The following is a 22,219-nucleotide window of genomic DNA, read 5'->3' as shown; positions in this document are numbered from 1 at the left end:
CTGTCGGGCCGTTGGAGACGTCAGCTATTTATATATTCACCGGGTAAGTATATTCAAAAATTTATTTGATAATGAAAATATCATTTTCATGGGTCGCGATCGAGTTTAACTACGGTCTTTCTCTCTCTCTCTTTTGAGGTCGTTTACCCTTTTTTTACGTTACTACGTCTGAGTAGCTTCCTTCCCGTGTGGGTGGGGTTGCTACGCCGTACGTTTTGTCTCAATTAGTTTATTAATCTAATTGTATTTGTTAATTTTTCAGCTTCTGTAGAACGATTCCTTTTGGGGTTTTCGTTCTTTTTTTAGTGTTCATTCATTTTTAATTTACATAATTACATAGTTACATAATTATAATTGTTATAATTCTGTGTTGGTTACAGCTCTCCTTCCGTGAGTGTAAGTGGTTGTGAGGGCACGTGCCTGTTGTGTAATTCTTGTGTTCTTTTCCCTCGGGATTCCTCTTCGGAGTCTTCCCGGGGGAATGAATGTTAACTAATGATTTTTGTTTTTATTTTTCACAGTTACCGATCTAGTTCGTTTCTGTAATGTGACAACGGAGTGAGCTGTCTTGTTGAGGCCAGGGGATTCGGCTGTTGCTGCCTCCCCTATAGATCTTCGTCAGGGGCGTGTCTCCTTCTCCTGGGAGTACTCCCGTGACGATTGAAAGCTCTCCAGTTCATTTTAGAACACTCAGGAGGCTCGCCTCCTTGGGTTGGTTGGTAACTTTCCTTCCGAGGGAAGTTTTCCTGTCCAGGCTTGAGTTTTTTTTTTTTTTTTACTCCCTATGGGGGGTTCTCCTCTTGCCTTTATTTCGTGCGACTATGCTCTTGGTGCTGAGCGGTCGCACATGCAGTTACGCTCAAGGGGCTGGGCAACTGCAGGAGCCCCTCTTCGGAGGATTGCTCTTTTTATGTCACTGGCTGACCCGTCTCTTCTACGAAGTGTTTCTCTTTCGTTCGCGAGGGAGTACACTCATAGAGACTCCTCTTCTGAGGACTCTTCTGCTGTTGTTGCTGTTGGCCGCCTTCGCCGTAAGGCTCACCGTCCGCGCTACGTCCGCTCGTAAGGGCCTCCTATAACCCTATAAGGGTGCTAAGAGGCGCCTTTTTGAATCTTCGTATGCAGCCTGCAGCTCCTTCCTCCTTAGATCTCTCAGGGGATCGATCTCCAACGCCTTCTTGACCTTCCGCCCCTGGTGCAGATGGACAGCAGTCTGACTTCGTCATCCGACGGGCAACGGTCCCTTCGGGGCAAAGGGTTGCCTCCCACGGGGGGTGCTTCCCTTGCGTGTCAGGGTTCCCCTGCGCGCCCTTCTGCAGTGTTAGCGCACAGGCGCTCTCCTGATGATCGTCACCCCACTGCTCGCCAGTGCTCTCCTGAGGACTCCGAACATCCTGCTGTTCCTGTTGTGTGCCCTGCGCGCCATCGGTCTACTGAGCGCTCTAGATCTCCTGCCCTTCAGAGCACACCTGCGCTTCCAGTTCCTGATACGCGCCCTGTGTGCCCACGTTCGCCCGCGCAACCTAGAACTTCGGTTCAGGTCTTGGACAAGGACTCTTCTACGCACAGGATTCCACGCGTCGCCCTTCTGCTCGCCAGCGATCACCAGTTCGCCAGCGACCACAGACGCGTCAACGTTCGCCTGGTCGTCAGCGATCTCCTGCGCGTCAACGATCGCCATCTATCTTCCACACGTGTCAGGTCCCCTGGACACCATCAGTAGTGATCTAGCACTCGCCTGCTGTGGGCCACGATCTCCGGTAGCTGAGTCTTGCCGTAGATCTTCCTCCTGCTCGCCAGCGCTCACCTTTACTTCTGTCCTTCTGTGCGCCAGCTTCCTTCAATCGCCAGCGCACATCTGCGCGCCCTTTTCTGCCAAGCACCAATGGGCGTCAACAGTTTTTCCTGACCGTCCAGGATTGCCTGATTGACAGCTCGCATCGGCGCTCACCTTCCTGATGCACCTGCGCGCCTTAGATTAGCGCGATGCGCGCTAATCATCCCTAGTCTCTTACGCGTCAGCGATCTCCTACGCGCCCGCGCGATTCTTCGCCTGCGCGCTAGCGTTTTGTTAACGCACCACCGCTCGCCAACGCGCCTTCGCTTGCCAACGCGCCATCGCTTGCCAACGCGCCTTCACTCGCCTACGGGCCTTCGCTCGCCAGGACGCGCCATCGCCCGTCAACGCGCCATCGCCCGTCAACGCGCCATCGCCCGTCAACGCGCCATCGCCCGTCAACGCGCCATCGCCCGTCAACGCGCCATCGCCCGTCAACGCGCCATCGCCCGCCTACGCGCCATCGGTCTCCCGACCGCCTGCGCTCGCCCTTGCTCCCACGTGCCTGCGCGACCACACGCCCACGTGACCGCACGCCCACGTGCCCGCGCGCCCGCGCACATGCGCTCCAATGTTCGCCCGCGCACATGCGCTCCAATGTTCGCCCGCGCGCGAACCACCGGTGTTCCATCGCGCGAATCGACGGTGTTCCATCGCGCGAACCGACGTTGTTCCATCGCGCGAACCGACGGTGTTCCATCGCGCGAACCGACGGTGTTCCATCGCGCGAACCGACGGTGTTCCATCGCGCGAACCGACGGTGTTCCATCGCGCGAACCGACGGTGTTCCATCGCGCGAACCGACGGTGTTCCATCGCGCGAACCGACGGTGTTCCATCACGCGAACCGACGGTGTTCCATCGCGCGAGACGGTGTTCCGCGCTGTTCCATCGCGCGATTCCTGCAGTAGCCATTGCTTGCCTACGGGTCATCGCTCGCCTGTGAACTATCGGATTCCGACCGCCAGCTCTCGCCCTTCCAACCACGCTCGCCCTCCTTCTGCGCTCCCTCGCACACTTTCGTCCGCGCTTCCACGTTCGGCCACACGCGAACCATTGAGTTACCATCGCGCGAGCACCAGGGCGATTGCGACCGCGATTCCCCTCAGGGTTTCGCAACACGGCCAGCCTGGCGAGTCTTCTGGAGCGTGTATTTCCAGAACACGGTCTTCACCCCGTAAACGCAGAGCATGGCACGTGCAAGAGCAGGAAGAATCTTCAGAGAGGTCTGGGCAACATTCTTCTTTCCAGAACCTGGGTTAGCCCTTCCTCCTCGTCATTCCCTGGAAGGGTCGTGTCAGGGAGTTTTCCTTTCGAGATTTCTCCGTCGGGCAAGGGGTGACTGGTTTAGCCCTTCCTCTTCTCCATCCCATGGAAGGGGCTTACCAGGTCCTTTCCCTTCTCGGTTGCGACCTGAGGTTTTGTACAATGAAGCTCCAGGAAGATTATAGGTACTTTCCTCCTCTCAGGCTCAAGCACCTTTGCGTTCCGTCGCCAAGTTTCGAAATTGCGGGCAAACTCGATGTTGGAGCATCTAGACGCAGTGACCGAGGGCTTCCCCTCGGGTGTCTCATCCGTGGATGTCGACAAGCTCAGACACTCTTCCATCCTTGGGAAGAGCTTGTTTGAGCCCAAGGACAGAGACATGGACAGCTGTTGTGCGGAGGAAGTCGACTTCCGTTTTCACTCCTCCAAGTCGCTTTCTTCCAGACCCTGCAGGCCTCCAACGCCTCTTCTTTCAGCCTCGTCGGCCTAAGTTATCAGACCGGCTACGGCAGCTAAGACAAGGTGTACAATAGCAGTCCCCTCCTGTCAGGGACAGGTAGCACGGGAGGCTCTCCCGGGGAGGTATAATCCTAGAGGGAGCGGCAGAGTTCACAAACTCTAGGATTGGCAACCCCCCCTGGCAGGTCTCACGCTGGGGGGATGCCTAAGGTTACTCATCCGGATAACAGCTTCCCGATGCCGATTCCTGCACGATCTCCGTGATCAGCCAAGGATATCGCGCCTCGCTATTACCATCTTTCTGTCTCTGTCAGCGAATCCAGTGTCACTGAACCTCTATGCCATGGGGTCGGCAAGAGTTTTGCCCGTTTGGGCAGAAGGATCCATGCCTTAGGAGAAGGTCCTCCATAGGGTCGTCGTCGGCTTCACCCCCCGGCTTCTTCAGTCGATCCTTTCTCGTAGGAAAGCATCTGAGACGGGAGTTCCGTCGTCGACCTCTCAGCTCTGATCAAGTTTGTTGAACAAACTTCGTCCAGCGTGGAACAGCAGAGTCGATCAGACTGGTAACGAGGCTGCAGGACTCCTTAGGCCCTGGATCGGAAGGATGGGTACTTCCAGTTTCCATTCCATCCATCTTCCAGTAAGCTCTTGGAATTCAGCCTAGACTACAGGTGTTCCTGCTCAAGATGCGGTGTGGCGATCCCGCCGCGGCATCGCAGGTTTTTCCCCAGAGAACTCTCCCTGCTTTCCTCATGGGCGCTCAGGAGCAGGCTTCCGCCTCCTTCGCTTTTTGGAGGTCTGGTTTGGGCTCGGGTTCGACCTTCTTCAACACCGGGACAAGCTCCCGGGTCTTTACCAAGAGTGAGGGATCATGGTAATTTGCTAGGAGCCTTCTCTACTTCTGCCTCAACATCTGGAGTGTCTAGCCATGATATTGAGTCAACGGCCATACCACGTTGAAAACACCGCTTCTCTTCCGATAAGCGAAGTTAAGCAACGTTGGGTCTGGTCAGTACTTGGATGGGTGACCGCCTGGGAACACCAGATGCTGTTGCCTCCTTCTCCGAGCCTTCCCTCCAGTTGACTGTGGCAAGGCTGAGGAGAGTCGCAGTACCTGTTCTCAGTCAAGCAGAGCTTTCAGCCCTACCTTGGAACGTTTCCTGGGTCTCTTTTCCTCATTGTCCCGTCAAAAGTCCCGAACGGTCGCCTCAGGATAAGTTCCCTGTGAGGCGGCCCAAGTTCCGGTGGCATCAAAGCAACGATTAACCGGACTTTCTGGCCCCTATGGGACCAGCGGAATGTTTAGATCTGCAATGGGGGTTGACCTATGGAGCCTCTTGATGGGAGTGGATATTCTCGTCCTTTCCCCCACATTTTGATGCTGTTCTCGAACTCGTCAAAGAAAAGGGGGGGGCATGTTCCGGTTCAGGCCTATGGTCAGGACCTGAAAGATACCTCCCCATCATTCAGGCAGGCTTAGGGGCCGTAGTCTGGCCCCCTCTACAGATCCTACAGTTCCTGCCGAGTCGCTCCGTGCGCGACGACTTCATGGTACTGGCGTATTCTGACCAGCAAGGGACGCATTTCCATACCTTCGCATCTTGCAGTAGAGATACTGAGATGATCCGAGGTCCTCTCAATACCACTATCGGCTCGCTCATTCCGGGCAGAGGAATGTTCTCTCCGACTTTCTGAGCAGAGCCTCGCAGATAGAGAGTACCTGGGGGTCTTTGGCCTATAGTAACCAGTAAGTCCTGGCCTGGGGGACCTGATCGCGTCGGCCTGGAACTTCAAGCTTCCGCTGTTCTTCCCCCCAGTCTCAGACCCCAAGACTTTGGCAAGATGCTTTCCGGTGACGGTGGGACAACATCGACGCCTGCGTCTTCCCACCATTGTTGTCTGTTGAGAATGGGTCTCAACACGACCAGGTTGTCTGTCAACCTTTCGATGGCCCTGAGAGCTCCACTGTGACTATACGCAGAACGGTTTCCGGACCCTCTGCTTCCCCTGACGGAACTCCCGGGAGAGCTTCTTCCACGGCACAGGCTACTCAAACAACCACACTACAACATCTTTCACGAGCCGTTGCATCGCTTCGGCTTCACGCCTGGAGACACTACGCCGCCTCCTCAAGAAGAGACAACCCGCTACAGTCGCGGAGCAGAGGTCACGTCACCTGCGATAGTCATCCGCAGGGGTCTACCAGGCGAAGTGGAGAGTCTTCTGTGGTTGGTGTCGTGGGAGAGATACCTCTTCCCTTGAGGCCTCTTCTCCAGCAATTACTGAGTTATTGCTTTTCGGCGGGAGGAAACTCTTTTCCGCTCTCGGCAGTGAAGCTTATCGCTCAGCCTTACCCTGGCCTTCAGGCTGAAAGGAATAGACTTTTTCCTTCCCGCTGGACCTTTCTTCGCTCATGCGAAGCTGCAAACGTCCCTGCCCCCAGTCGGAGTGAGACCTCCTCCATGGAGCATGGTTCGGACTCTTTAGTCCCTTAAGAGATCTTCTTAAGAACCATTACGTCAGGCCTCTGATCGTATTCCGTCTTGGGGACGGTGCTCCTACTCACTCTGGCCTCGGCCAGTGTGTAAGCAATCTTCTTGGTCTCGTACGACTCCGCCCTTTCAAGAGAATAGGGGAAGGCAACATTCAGGTTTGCTCCTGAGTTGTTTTCTAGACTCAGAATCTTGGAGTCCCGGGCCTTCGGTCCAACTCCTTCAAGATTTCGAGTCTCCATTCTGTATCAGATGACCCAAACCTTCTCCTTCTTGCCAGTAAAGGAATCGAGGGGTTATCTTTGAGAGCAGCTGCAGTTTGTCCTCACGTGCAGCCGGGTTGGGAGCACAGGAAGGACACAGGGGAGAGTCACCAGTATACCTCTTCAGCTCGGACTCAAGGACATTCATCTCGACCTGAATCCAGACCCTCCCCCGTCACGTCGCCCTACAGCACGATGTCGGATACATCGCAACGTCCCTCGCCTTCGAGTAGAACTACTCTGTGACACAGGTGCTACAAGCTGGAGTCTGGAAGCGTCTAATGACCTTCGCAGCCCGCTTCCTGCAGGACGTGACCCACAGTATCGATACGTTTCTATCGCTCTGTGGTGGCTACACAACAGCTGGTCTAACCTCAGGCTCCTTTTTGACAGGTAGCAGAAGGTTGGGGGCATTGTTATCAGGTTTTAGTCTGCATGAACGAAAGAAGTATGTCTGGCCCTTACTTCTTTCTTCATCATCCCCTCTACTGGGGAAGCAGCATCCTGGTCTCTGCATAGCTGACCTCAAACCTCTGCAGGTAAACCATGCTTCCTTGTGTTCCGAGTATTGAGTCAATACTGTCGCGTCCCCCATACCCTGACGAGGTGGTATTGGGAACGTCCTAACCCTGAGTTCCTTCTGGAACTCCAGGTCAACTGCCTAGGACGGGTCACTTTCTTCCTTCACACACAAGCTTATGTAGGCCACACGTTTCCTTGCGGAGCAAGGAACTTGTGAGGTGCAGGGACTCCTTTTCTCGAGTGCGACTCACTCGGATTCTTAGTCCCCGGGTAAAGCCAAAGCCAGTATGGCTGGGGACTTTCCACCCTTCCTAAGGGGTAAGTCACCCAATATAAATAGCGTGGTTTGTATTTCGGTTACGGAACAAATGACAAATTCGGAGATAATTTGTATTTTTCCTAACCATACAAACCTTAGCTATTTACACATATTTGCCCGCCAGCCCTGTCCCCCAAGTCAAGTCCTACCTCTAAGTGAAGTGAGACATTTCACCGGTGTGTGAGGGGGGGAGGGGTAGCAAGCTACCCCTCCCCCTACCCCTGCTGACTAGCGCGGGGTAGGAAACCCTCGTTAAAATCTAATGGCTCGTCATTTCAGCTACGCCGAAATTAATACCCAATGTAAATAGCTAAGGTTTGTATGGTTAGGAAAAATACAAATTATCTCCGAATTTGTCATTTTCGGACGCCTCAAAGAAAGGTGGGGGGGCACGTTCTGTACCACAGGACCTCAGTCCTGTGGTCAGAATCAGAAAAGTGCCTCCATATAAATCGTCTAGAGATGAAGGCCGTTTTGTTGGCCCTTCAGCAGTTCCAACAATACCTGGCAGGTCACTCTGTGGTGGTGATAAGCGACAACACCACAGTAGTGGCTTACATCAACAAGCAAGGAGGTACCTTTTCAAAGCAGCTATCCCATCTTGCAGTAGAGATACTGAGATGAACTGAAGTCCACTCGATTCTACTATCAGCGCGTTTCATTCCAGACAAGAGGAATGTGCTCACCGACAATCTGAGCAGAGCGTCTCAGATAGTGAGTACCGAGTGGTCTTTGTGTCATCTAGTAGCCAACAAAGTCCTGACTTTGTGGGGTTTCCCGACTGTGGATCTTTTCGCGACAGCGCTGATCTTCAAGATTCCACTGTACTTCCCCCCAGTCCTGGATCCCAAGGCGCTCTGGCAAGATGCCTTCCAACAACGGTGGGACAATATCAACGTGTACGCCTTTCCCCTGTTCTGTCTGATGATCAGGGTGCTCAACAAGACCAGAATATCTGTCAATTTTTCAATGACCCTCATAGCTCCGCTATGGCATCACGCGGACCTACTGCAACTCCTAACGGAACTTCCGAGAGAATTCCCTCCACGACACGATCTACTCAGACAACCACATGCCAGCATCTTCCAAAAAGCCGTAGCTTCGCTACGACTTCACGCCTGGTGACTATCCAGCATCTCCTCGCTGAGAGAGGATTTTTCGCAACAAGTTGCGATTAGGATGTCTGGACATCTGCGAAAATCATCCGCATCTGTCTACCAGGCAAAGTGGAAAGTCTTCTGTGGTTGGTGTCGTGGAAGGGGTATCTCTCCACTCGATGCCACTATTCCAGTAATAGCGGAGTTCCTCGTGTATTTGCGGGAAGAAAATGCGGTGAAAGGCTATCGCTCAGCCTGAAGTCTAGCCTTCAGGCTCAAAGGAATGATCTTTTCTTCCTCGCTGGAACTTTCCCTACTCATACGAGGTTATGAACTCGCCTGCCCTCCGTCAGCTGTGAGACCTCCTCCATGGAACGTGGTTCGAGTTCTCAGGTCTCTTAAGAGACCTCCCTATGAATTATTACGTCAGGCTTCAGTTCGCTACCTAACTTGGAAGACGGTGTTCTTACTAGCTTTGGCTTCAGCCAAGCGAGTCAATGAACTTCATGGTCTCTCATATGACATCGCCCATACAAGGGTTTGGGGGAAGGTAACGTTCAAACTCGTCCCTGAGTTTGGTGCTAAGACTCAAAATCAGGGGGTGCTGGACGCTCGGTTCGACTCCTTCCGGATTTGAGTCTCCGTTCTGTAACAAATGTCCTAGCCCTTCTACTGTGCCCATTAAGGAGTCTGAGACTATATCTCAGAAGAACGGCTGCAGTCCGTCCCCAGGTGCAAACATTGTTAGCACTGGGAGGATTAAGAGAAGGGTCACCAAGAACACCATCTCGGCATGGATTCGTAGGGTGATCCATCTGTCCCTGAATCCAGACCCTCCTCCATCACGTCACCCTAGAGCACATGATGTCAGGGGCGTAGCTACGTCCCTGGCCTTCAAGAGAAATTTCTCAGTGACGCAGGTCCTTCAAGCTGGGGTGTGGAAATGTCAGACGACATTCACAGCCCACTACCTGCACGACGTGACCCACAGGAGGCTCGATACGTTTTCTATCGGCCCTCTGGTGGCTGGACAACAGCTGGTTTAAAACCTCAGGCTCCTTAGTGGACAAGTAGCAGAAGGTTGAGGACATTGTTACCCGGTCTTAGTCTGCATGAATGAAAAGATTTATCTGGCCCTTACTCTTTTCTTCATTCTCCCCTCTCTTGGGGAAAGCAGCATCCTGGGTTCTCTGCACAGCTGACCTCAAACCACTGCAGGTAAAGCATGTTTCCTTGTGTTCCAAGTATTAAGATAATACTGTCACGTCCCCATACCCTGACGAGATGCTATTGGAAGAGTCCTAGCCTAAAGTTTCCTTCTAAGGGACTACAGGTCAACTTCCTAGGACGAGTCACACTTTATTTTACCTTCACACACAGCTTGCATAGGCCCCAGTCCTTGCGTAGCAAGGTTCTAGCGAGGTGCAGGGAGTCCTTATTGCTGAGTGCGAACACACTCAAATATTGAGTCCCCGGGCAAAGCCAAAAGCCAGTACTGGCTGGAACTTTCCACCCTTCCTAATGGGTGAGTCACCCCTATTAAATAGCGTGGTTTGTATGTCAGTTGCGGAACAAATGACAAATTCGTAGGTAATTTGTATTTTTCCTAACTATACAAACCTTAGCTATTTAATCAAACTTGCCCGCCAGCCCTATTCCCCTTGAAGTCCTACCTCCAAGCAAAGTGAGCTCAAGCACAGGTGTGTGTGTGTGTGGGGGGGGGGGTAAGCAGGCTACCCTCTTTACTCCCCGATAACTAGCGGTGGGGTAGTAAACCCTCGAATAAAATTTTAATCGCTCGTCATTTCAGCTACGCCGAAAGTAATAACCCCTATTAAATAGCTAAGGTTTGTTTAGTTAGGAAAAATACAAAAAACCTACGAATTTGTCATATTGCAGCTTTGGTCTTCCTTGGGGCTCGAGGGTTCGCCCTCCAAGGAAGCATTACTTGACTACATCCGATTGGGTGCCGCTGTAAAGCAATCGCCGACTTTGGCAGAGGTTGATCCCTTGTCGATTGTCGACGTTGTGGTGTCAGAGGTATCCAATGCGGTATCTCCTAATACCTCTGCCTCTTCAAATCCTGCAGCAGCTGAAGGCTTAGTTTCTCCCGTCCCTGCTCAACCAACGAGGAAGAAACGGGAGAAACTAAGTCCAACAGTCTCTCCTGCTGGTGTTGCTCCCTCTCGGGGGAGTTCACTTACAGAGACTCCTCTTCGGAGGACTGCAGAAGGTCAGCTTGCTGATCCAACGGCCCCCAGATGACGTATCCGCCGCAAGGCTCGCCTTCCTCTTCGCCAGGGAGGTCTTCCTTCACCTGCGGTGATGAGGCGCCTCTTTGGTTCACCATCTCCGTTGCAGTCTGCCGCAGAGGAGCCTCGTCAGCATTCACTGACTGTTCCTGCCATGGTCCTGGAGCTCTCAGCGGATCGTTCGCGATCCCCTTCGGTGGAAGGTCGTCCTTTCAATGGACACGTCGATCTTCCACCCGACAGACCTGCTGACCTGCCGTCGCCGTTCCTGAGAGCTGATGCGTGCTACGCGCTTGTATAAACCTGACTTGCATGCTCGTCAGGCATCGGACCCTATTACAGGGCATCAAGGGCGTATGCGCCATCGCGCGCATACGTCCCTTACGCGCCATGCTAACACGCGCGCCAACGTTCTCATGCGCGCCAGGCGTTGACTGAGGTAGCGCGCCAGCGCGCCACTGCATGCCAGCAACCTCCTGCGCACCAGCACTCTCCTGCGCGCCAGCACTCTCCTACGCGTCAGCGCTCTCCAACGCGCCAGTGCTCTCCTGTGCGCCAGTGCTCTCCTGCACACCAGCGCTCTCCCGCGCGCCAGCTCCCACGCACAGCGATCTCTCCTGCGCGCCCACGATCTTCTGATCTGGGCACTGTTGGGAAGTCAAAGAAGACTTCTACGCGCCAGCGCTCGCCAACGCGCCAACTGCTGTCTCCTGCGTGCCAGCGCTCGTCATCGCGCAGTCACGCGCAGTCACCCTCTCGCTCCCATGAGGATACGCGCGTGCGCGCCCGCGCCCATTCTCTCCTGCAGTTGCATGCCGCCATCCTGACACGCGCCCACGCGCCAGGGGTATCTCTCCTGCGCGCACGCCCTACGACATCTACTGGGGCGCGCGAACTCTCGCCAGCACGCCCGCGAACTCTCGCCCGCACGCCCGCGAACTCTTGCCCGCACGCCCGCGAACTCTTGCCCGCACGCCCGCGTGTCCAACAACCTGATCCGGCGCGCCCGCGCGCGATCAGTCTCCTGCACGCTCTCTTGTGTGCTCACAGTCTCCCGCGCGCGCTCCTACGCGCCATCACTCTCCTGCGCGCCCTAGCAATCGCCCGCGCGCGCCAGCAGTCTCCTGCGCGCGACCCCTGTTATTCTCCATTGCGCGAGCACCATTACGCGCCCCCGCGCGAGCGTCAATACCCTCTCGCGCGCGAGGCTGCTGGACAATGCACGGCAAGGTCTCCATCGCTGCGTTCCCGTCCCCGCAAGCGCATATCAGTGCGCATTGCTGCGGAAGGGAAACATCCAGAAAGGTCCAAGATCCCTTATTCTTCTTTTCAGGCGAACACCCCTATGGAAACTCCTCCCAGGGATCCGTCGATCCCTGTACCTCCAGAGGGAGTGTCTGACAGCGTGTCTGTCAGTCGTCAGCCATGGTTCTGTGTGCTAATCAGAGCAGTTGCCTGTTCTCTTGAGTTAGGTCACAGATCTCCGAGAACTAAGTTGACTCCTCGCAAGCCTTCGAGGCAGGTTCCTTCACCCCCCCCCCCAGACTTTTTCTCCCTCCTTGTCGGACGAGGACTTCCCGTCCTCGGGAGTCACGTGAGGTGAGACGTTCCCCCATCGCACCAATGAGGGAAACCCCACCTCGCGTTGGAAAGTCTTCTCGGGTAGGACCTGAAGGGAACTTGCCACCGTCTATGTTAGAGTCCTACATCCTTCCCAGAAAGGAGTCAAGGGACTCGAAGACGGTACCAAAATCCTCGACAAGACTTAGGACGGAGCCAGCTAGCCACTCGGAGAACGTCCGCGAATCTCCCCAAGAAGAGCCTTTGGGGACAGGAGACTTCGCTGGAAGTCCAACATCCGGAGGAGAACTACAAGAGTCAGAGCACGCATTTTGACAGGTTCTGACTCTTATGAGGGCTCTCAATGGGTTTGGCGACCCAGAGATCCCCCCTCGAGAGGGCAAAGACACGGTCTTGGACCGCGTATTTGGCACTCAAAAACCTCCTAAGACCAGTGCGGCCCTGCCCTGGTCTGAGGGGGTTAAGAGTACCAGGGACAAGATCGCTGTTCAGCTCTCTGAGTTGTCCTCTTCCAACCGTTCCAGTGTCGGTAACAAGCTTCTCCCACCTCCTCGCGTACAAAGGAGGTACTTCGAGATCTTGGAGGAGCTTTGTTTAGCTCTTCCCCTCCACCATTCGCTGGAAGAGCTTACCAGGGAAGTCCCTCTTGAGAGACTCCAACCGGCAGGTCTCATTCTCGGCAACCGAGATCCTTAACCAGGAGAAGGTTGCGAAGTGTGCTATGCAAGCCACTTCGTTGCTGGATATCTGGTTAGGGACCTTAGGTATCCTGATACGCTCGGAGGACTTCTCCAAAGAACGTATCAGGAAAGCTATGGAGACGTTCCTCCTCTCAGGCACTCGCATGATCGAGTTTTTGGCCCACCAAGTCTCGAACTTGTGGGCAAACACCATCCTGAAACGTCGGGATCCGGTGGCTGAGAGGTTCCATCAGAAGTTCCCTAGCACCGAGATAAATAGGCTCAGGCATTCTTCCTTAGAAGGAACGAAATTGTTTGAGCCTAAGGATGTGGAACAGGCTGCTGAGAGGTGGAGGAAGTCCCACCAAGACTCCCTCCTTCATAGGGCTTTGACATCTAAGCCCTATAATCCTCCAGCACACCAGCAGTCCCTTCCGACCAAGACCACGAAACCGACGGCAGCAGCGAAGACAGTGGTGTCTAAGCCCTTTCCTGTCAAGGACAGGAAAGGCAAAAAGTCCTCTAGAGGAGGTAAGAATCCTAGAGGGAGCAGCCGAGGCCGCAAACGCTAGGATTGGCAGTCCCCCTGCACGTCCACCAGTGGGGGGATGTCTACAAAGTTGCGCAGACAGGTGGCAGCAACTCGGGGCCGATTCCTGGACGATTTCCGTAATCAGTCAGGGATATCGCGTCCCGTTCACAACATCTCTACCTCCCCTGACGACGAATCCAGTGTCATTGAACTCCCTTGCCATGGGATCAGCAAGGGGGAAGTCCTTCGGGCAGAATTTCAGACCCTGTTGAAGAAAGGCGCTCTCCAAGAGGTCCTCGACGGGTCCCCAGGCTTCTTCAGTCGACTCTTTCTTGTAAAGAAGGCGTCTGGAGGCTGGAGACCAGTCATCGACCTCTCGGCTCTGAACAAGTTTGTCAAACAAACTCCGTTTAGCATGGAGACCGCAGACACTGTCAGACTAGCAGTGAGACCGCAAGACTTCATTTGTACACTGGATCTGAAGGACGCGTACTTCCAAATCCCAGTCCATCCATCTGCAAGGAAGTACTTAAGATTCAGCCTAGACAACAAGGAGTACCAGTTCAAGGTGCTGTGTTTCGGTCTCTCCACAGCCCCACAGGTTTTCACCAGAAGTGTTCACCCTAATATATTCGTGGGCACACAGGATCGGCATCCGTCTCCTCCGTTATCTGGACGACTGGCTGATCCTAGCAGATTCTGTGTCATCCCTTCTTCAACACCAGGACAAACTTCTGGGACTTTGCCAGGATCTGGGGATCATGGTAAATCTCGAGAAGTCCTCTCTGCTTCCCACTCAAAGACTGGTATATTTAGACATGGTTATAGACACCAATCTCCACAAAGCCTTCCCATCAGACGACAGGATAGCAAGGCTGAGGAAGGTCGCAAGCCCTTTTCTCAGACGAGAAGAACTTCCAGCCCAATCGTGGTTACGTCTCCTCGGTCACCTTTCATCATTGGCTCGTCTAGTTTCCAACAGTCGCCTCAGGATGAGATCCCTCCAGTGGGGACTCAAGTCCCGGTGGGATCAAGGTTACAATTCCCCGGACGTCCTGATCCCTATGCGACCTGCGGAACGGACGGACTTCCAGTGGTGGGTGACAGACGAGAACCTATGAAGAGGAGTGGATCTTCTCGTCCTCCCCCCGGATTTGATGCTGTTTTCGGACGCCTCAAAGAAAGGGTGGGGGGCCCACGTACTGCACCACACAACCTCAGGCCTGTGGTCAGAATCAGAAAAGTACCTCCATATAAATCTTATAGAGAGAAGGCCATCTTTCTTGCACTTCAACAGTTCCAATAATACCTGGCAAGTCACTCTGTGGTGGTGATGAGCGACAACACCACAGTAGTGGCTTACATTAACAAACAAGGAGGTACCTTTTTGAAGCAACTATCCCATCTTGCAGTAGAGATACTGAGATGGGCCGAAGTCCACTCGATTCCGCTATCGGCACGTTTCATTCCAGGCAAAATTAATGTGCTCGCCGACAATCTGAGCAGAGCATCTCAGATAGTGAGTACAGAGTGGTGTTTGGATCATCTAGTAGCCAACAAAGTTCTGACTTTGTGGGGTTCTCCGACAGTGGATCTGTTCGCAACAACTCTGAACTTCAAGCTTCCGCTGTACTGCTCCCCAGTCCCAGACCCCAAGGCTCTCTGGCAAGATGCCTTCCAACAACGTTGGGACAACATCGACGTTTACGCCTTTCCCCCGTTCTGTCTGATGAGGGTGCTCAACAAGACCAGAACATCGGTCAATCTTTCGATGACCCTCATAGCTCATAGCTCCGGACCTTCTGCAACTCCTAACGGAACTTCCGAGAGAATTCCCTCCACGGCACAATTTACTCAGACAACCACATGCCAACATCTTCCACAAAGCCGTAGCTTCGCTACGACTTCACGCCTGGAGACTATCCAGCATCTCCTCGCTGAGAGAGGATCTTCGCAACAAGTTGCGGTCAGGATGTCTGGACGTCTGCAAAAGTCATCCGCAACTGTCTACCAGGCAAAGTGGAAAGTCTTCTTTGGTTGGTGTCGTGGAAGGGGTATCTCTCCACTCGATGCCACTATTCCAACAATAGTGGAGTTCCTCGTGTATTTGCGGGAAGAAATGCGCCTTTCAGTCTCGGCAGTGAAAGGCTATCGCTCAGCCTTAAGTCTAGCTTTCAGGCTGAAAGGAATGGACATTTCTTCTTCGCTGGAACTTTCCCTACTCATACGATGTTATGAACTTACCTGCCCTCAGTCGGAAGTGAGACCTCCTCCATGGAACGTGGTTCGAGTTCTCAGGTCTCTTAAAAGACCTCCCTATGAACCATTACGCCAGGCTTCAGATCGCCACCTAACTTGGAAGATGGTGTTCTTACTAGCTTTGGCTTCAGCCAAGCGTGTTAGCGAACTTCATGGTCTCTCGTATGACATCGCCCATTCAAGGAGATGGTGGGGAGGTAACGTTCAGATTCGTCCCTGAGTTTATTGCTAAGACTCAGAATCCGGGAGTAGCGGATCCTCGGTTCAACTCCTTCTGGATTTCTAGTCTCCGTTCTGTAACAGGTGATCCAGACCATCTCCTACTGTGCCCAGTAAGGAGTTTGAGGCTATATCTTAAAAGAACAGCTGCAATTCGTCCTCATGTGCCAGCTTTATTCGTTAGCACAGGGAGGACTAAGAGGAGGGTCACTAAGAACTCCATCTCTGCATGGATTTGTAGGGTGATTCATCTGGCCCAGAATCCAGATCCTCCTCCGTCACGTCGCCCTAGAGCACATGATGTCAGGGGCGTAGCTACGTCCCTGGCCTTCAAAAACAATTTTTCAGTGACGCAGGTCCTTCAAGCTGGGGTGTAGAAGCGTCAGACAACCTTCACAGCCCACTACCTGCAAGACGACCCACAGGAGGCTCGATACGTTCTCCTTCGGCCCTGTTGTGGTTGCACAACAGCTGGTTTAAAACCTCAAGCTCCTTATTGGACAAGTAGCAGAAGGTTGAGGGCATTGTTACCCGGTTTTAGTCTGCATGAATGAAAAGGTTTGACTGACCCTTATTCTTTTCTTCATCATCCCCTCTCTTGGGGAAAGCAGCATCCTGGGTTCTCTGCATAGCTGACCTCAAACCACTGCAGGTAAAGCATGTTTCCTTGTGTTCCTAGTATTGTTAATACTGTCACGTTCCCATACCCTGACGAGGTGGTATTGGGAAAATCCTAGTCTACAAGTTTCCATCTGAAGAACTTCAGATCAACTTCCTAGGACGAGTCACACTTCGTTATGCCTTTACACACAGCTTGCGTAGGCCGTAGTCCTTGCGTAGCAAGGTTCTAGCGAGGTGCAGGGACTCCTTGTTTCTTGGGTGCTGACACACTCAAATAACGAGTCCCCGGGCAAAGCCAAAAAGCCAGTATTGGCTGGTACGTCCACCCTTCCTAATGGGTGAGTCACCCCTATTAAATAGCGTGGTTTGTATGTCAGTTACGGAACAAATGACAAATTCGTAGATAATTTGTATTTTTCCTAACTATACAAACCTTAGCTATATAATCAAATTTGCCCGCCAGCCCTATCCCACTTGAAGTCCTACCTCCAAGCAAAGTGAGCTCAAGCACAGGTGTGTGAGGGGGGGTAGCAAACTACCCTCCCCGATCCCCGCTAACTAGCGGTGTGGGTAGTAAACCCTTGTTAAATTTTAATAGCCCCTCATTTCCGCTACGTCGAAAGTAATACCCCTATTAAATAGCTAAGGTTTGTATAGTTAGGAAAAATACAAATTATCTACGAATTTGTCATATTTTCATTTTGAAATAAGTTTTTAAATATACTTACCTGGTAGTTACATATATAAAAGGTCCCTCCCTCCTCCCCTCTGAGAACAGGGGCATGGAATTTCTGAGGACAAATGGGAATGGTTCCAAGTACCTGGTGTAGAGGGAGCACAGGTATGATCACCTGACCATCTATCGGCGATTGCTGCGAATTTTTAATTTCTGTCGTGCACGCGACGAATTTTCGGGATAAAGCTATATACAGTACAGTATATGTAACTACCAAGTAAGTACAGTGGTACCTCTACATACGAATTTAATTCGTTCCACAACCAACTTCGGATGTAGAAAATGTTCGGATGTAGAAACGAATTTTCCCATAAGAATACATGGTAATTCATTTAATTCGTTCCTCAGCCTAAAACCCATAATAAATCCTTAATAAATGGCTACACATAATTACACATAACAATAATATAACTGCATAATATGAAAGAAGCATGTAAAAAAGATAATTATAAAGAAATAATAAATAAAAAATGTGTTTTATTGCCACTTTACCTTAGAGACAGGCCAACGCAGGTGTAGGATTTGCTACGCCAGGAGGAGACGGACGATCGGCGAGAAGGTAGACATGGTGTTTACATGTTCTTTAAATAAATACTCTCTCTCTCTCTCTCTCTCTCTCTCTCTCTCTCTCTCTCTCTCTCTCTCTCATTCTTCTTCACTATTAGTGTTAGAGACGTCTACTAATTTTTTCTGAGAGAGAGAGAGAGAGAGAGAGAGAGAGAGAGAGAGAGAGAGAGAGAGAGAGATTAAACAAAAATGAGAGATTAAACAAAAATGAGAGATTAAACAAAAATGTGTTGTGTACATATGATTTTTAACAGCGTTAACGAGTTGAAAGACTGTTAAATGTAACTAAAAAAAACAATATCAGCGAATCTGAATTCCTTTATTAACTAAAACAAATATTGATACAAACACACTCGTGTGCGTATGCGCAAACACACACACACGCACGAGGAGACACGATCGGCGAGGAGGTAGAGATGGTGACTGCGATAACATACCGTAACTTACACTACAGAAATTTTAATCTAACTTAGCTTATTTATTTTTTTTTTATTTTTATATTTCATATTTTTTACATTTTTTTTCTTTTGATTTTTTATTTTCATCACTTTCAGTGACGAGTTACGGTATGTTATCGCAGTCACCATCTCTACCTCCTCCCCGACCGTCTCTCTTACTGCGTAGCAATTTTTGCACCTGTGTGTGTGTTTGTGCATACGCACACGAGTGTGTTTGTATCAATATTTGTTTTAGTTAATAAAGGAATTTAGATTAGCTGTTATTACTTTCTTAGTTACATTTAATTGTTTTTCAACTCGTTGACCCTGTTAAAAATCATATGTACTCTAAACACATTTTTGTTTAATCTCTCTCTCTCTCTCTCTCTCTCTCTCTCTCTCTCTCTCTCTCTCTCTCTCTCTCTCTCTCTCTCTTTCTCTCTCTTTCTCTCGGAAAAAAAAATAATAGACGTATTTAACACTATAACAGCGAAGAAGAACGAGAGAGAGAGAGAGAGAGAGAGAGAGAGAGAGAGAGAGAGAGAGAGAGAGAGAGAGATATTTTATTTAAAGAACATGTTAATGCTATGTTTAGAGAGAAACAGAAAAAGAGAGAAGTCTTATTTAAAAGAGCTTGTTAATGCTATCATGGTTTTCTTTGCTTCACTTTTTTCTTTCTTTCTGTTCATCACGCTGGCCCTTCTCACAAATGATCGTTGCCAACAATCTCTTTGTCCTTTATCCCTATCAACAAAAGGCGTTCTATCTCTTCCAGGGTATTGCTAAGATGTCTTGTAATAATGGTGATCCCCTTCGATGGTTATTTGCTTTAATGGCTGCCTTCAGCTTGATGATCCTCGAGATCATAGGCCTATTCCGGCCATATTGTTTAGCCATACAGTATCACTCATATGCACACTGCTCTCATGTTTTTCTATAATTTCCTGCTTCAATTCTAATGAAAGAATTGCCTTCTTCCTGTACTGAAACTTAGCTTCTTAGGCACCATGATTATAGGTAAAATCAAAAAGGAAATGTGAGAAAAGGAAGAAAATAAGCATTGTTAATAACAGACCAAACAGAGGACAACCACACGATACACACAAGAATAGAGAACTGAGCACTCGACGCTCAATGGCGTAATGTTTACTTCGTGTGTCGAAATAAAATTCGGGTGTAGAGTAAAAAATTTGCTCAAATTTTACTTCGGATGTTGGAAAATTCGGATGTAGATACGTTCGTGTGTAGAGGTTCCACTGTATATCTAAAAACATATTTTAAAATGAAAATACCATTTTCATATATATATAGCCTATATAAGGAATTTTGACGAAGGAAAAATCTATTTCTGGGCGAGGAACCTGTGTCGCCCAGTAAAATGCTCCTTATAGCACCATTTCTAAGGCATAAATATTGTTATATATACCAGAGAAAAAAAGGATGCATGGAATGCCAGGAATAAACCCAGCTCACTCTCTCTAATGAGTGTCGGTATAGTAACTGGGGCGTGATAGAACCACGACCATAGGTCCCTCACCAGTCAGACCTCTCCTTCTTCAACATCCCCCGGAGCTACGAGGTGCCGATCTGCACCCGACTGCTGCCTCCTACTACGACTATCCTCCCCTCACCCCTACCCCTCCCCACCCTCCCTCCCTTATTCCTCCTAGCAACCGAAGCTTGGACCACCCCAGGTTGAGGGAAAAAGAGAGGGGTGGGTTCACTGGGCGACACAGGTTCCTCGCCCAGAAAACGGATTTTGATCGTAGCGAAAAACCTATTTGTTCCGACACAGATACAAACCTTCGCTATTTATAATAGGGTATTACTTTCGGCGCAGCTGAAAGATGAGCCATGATAATTTTAGTGAGGGATAACTACCCCATCCCCTAGTTAGCGGGTGGGGGTTGGGGTAGACTGGCTACCCCGCTCACTCACACCTTTCGGCTGAGCAACCTCTTTACTTTTTGGCTCGGTAGAGGACGGACATGCTGTCCTTCTCTCCCGTATAGAATGGCCTTGATGTTTTTTGTTTATTTTTTATTTTTGGTTTCCTGTGTGTTTTCATTTATCTTACATATATTTGAATTTATATATGTATAAATGGAAATATAAATTGTTAGATACGTGTAACTTTAGTGCTGTTGACATCGTATCCAACTGCCTCCGCTGTAAGGTTGTCTTTCGGCAGGTTCTCAGCACTGCCGTGTGTTTGTTTCATTACAGAATTAAAGTTTTTAACAGTTCAGCTCCCTTTCGAGGAATTATCTTACAAGAAGGTGACTTATTCCCTGAATAGTGTATTTTGTACAATGGAGCATGAATTGTAATTGATAACAACTTTCTTTTTTTTCACAGGTAACAGCAACGTAGTACACATGTGGTAGCTCGTGAGCTGCCCTCATTACGAGGTAGCATTCACTGTCAACCTTCAACTTAATGTTCCTCCTTCGAGGGGAACTTCTCTCTCTTGCAAGAGAGAGAGAGAGAGAGAGTGATTTTTGTTTACGCTTATACTTTTTTCCCATAGAGCTGGGATAAGGCTTTACTTGGGCTATGTCCTCTTGCGGGAGGACCTCTCTCTCGTTCGCAAGAGAGATTTTTTACGCCTACGCTTTTTTCCCATAGAGCTGGGGGAAAGCTTGCCTAAGGCGATGTTCTCCTTCAGGAGGACTTCTCTTTCGTTGGCGGGAGAGAGTTTCTTACGCCTACGCTTTTTTTCCATAGAGCTGGGAGAAAGCTTGTTTTAGGCGATGTTCTTCTTTGGGAAGACTTCACTCATGTTCGCGAGAGAGAGATTATTAAGCCTACGCTTTTTTCCCATAGAGCTGGGAGAAAGCTTGTCGTTGGCGATGCCCTCATTCGGGAGAACTTCTCCCTCGTTCTCGAGAGAGATTTTTTATGCCTACGCTTTATTCCCATAGAGCTGGGAGAAAGCTTGTCTTAGGCGATCTCCTTTGGGAAAACTTCCCTCTCGTTCGCGAGAAATAACTTGTAGGAGCTTGCTGATCCAGCAGGGGCGGTGGCAGAGCTTTCTCCGAAGCAGGTTATCCCTACGCTTATGGTTCTCCTTCAGGGGCGGAGCGAGAGCCTTCTCTTAAGCGACTTTCTCCTTCAGGAGAACAAACCTTTTATGCGGAGGTGTTATTTTGAACCTGCTGGTTCTCCTTGATCCTTCTGGGTCTCGTTCGATCACCCTTTGGGCTGGCGTGATCGTTTGAGCCTTCGGGCTCTCGTCATGTTGATCCTGCTGACAGTAGGAGTCCTTCGGGACTCCGCTCAAAACCTTCGGGTTTCAGTTACGCTGAACCTTCGGGCTCTCGTAACAATGGTAACATTGAGCCTTCGGGAACGTGTGGCGTCAATCACGCCGACCTTTCGGGGTCTCGTGACAGAGGAACCTCGATTCCTAGTTACGCTGATCTTTCGGGGTCTCGTAACATTAGTTATGCAGAACCGTTAGGCTCTCGTAACTTTAGTCACTCTGACACTTCGGTGCTTTGTGACAGGGAAACTTCGGTTTCTCGTTGCGCTGACCCCTCTGGGTCTCGTAACATTAGTTACGCTGAACCCTTGGGCTCTCGTAACTTTAGTCACTCTAACACTCCGGTGTGTTGTGACTGGGAAACTGCGGTTTCTCATTACGCTGACGCTTCGGGGTCTCGTAACATCAGTTACGTTGAACCCTAGGGCTCTCGTAACTTTAGTCACTCTAACACTACAGTGTGTTGTGACAGGGAAACTTCGGTTTCTCATTACGCTGACCCTTCGGGGTCTCGTAACATCAGTTGCGTTGAACCCTAGGGCTCTCATAACTTTAGTCACTGACACTTTGGTGTTTTTTGACAAGGAAACTTTGGTTTCTCGTTACGCTGACCCTTCTTGGTCTTGTAACATTAGTTACGCAGAACCCTTGGGTTCTCGTAACCTTAGTCACTCCGACACTTCGGTGTTTAGTGACAGGGAAACTTCGGTTTCTCGTTGCGCTGACCCTTAGGGTTCGCGCAACACAGTTCATGCTGAACTGAGTCATTCTTTTTACGACAATTTCTAACTCTCGTTGTGTTGATCGTTCGCGCTC

The 22,219-nt window shown here is 50.6% G+C and overlaps 1 non-coding gene across 1 annotated transcript; it reads left to right on the top strand.

Moving 5' to 3' along the window:
* Nucleotides 1–4,499: 4,499 nt before the first annotated feature.
* LOC137655947 (5S ribosomal RNA) lies at nucleotides 4,500–4,618 on the top strand. The gene has a single exon (XR_011046899.1). It is a non-coding gene; the product is annotated as a 5S ribosomal RNA (ribosomal RNA).
* The last annotated feature ends 17,601 nt before the right edge of the window (nucleotides 4,619–22,219 follow it).

This window comes from Palaemon carinicauda, chromosome 16, assembly GCF_036898095.1.
Source record: "Palaemon carinicauda isolate YSFRI2023 chromosome 16, ASM3689809v2, whole genome shotgun sequence".
Taxonomy (NCBI): domain Eukaryota; kingdom Metazoa; phylum Arthropoda; class Malacostraca; order Decapoda; family Palaemonidae; genus Palaemon; species Palaemon carinicauda.
This window is presented reverse-complemented; position numbering and strand designations above follow the sequence as displayed.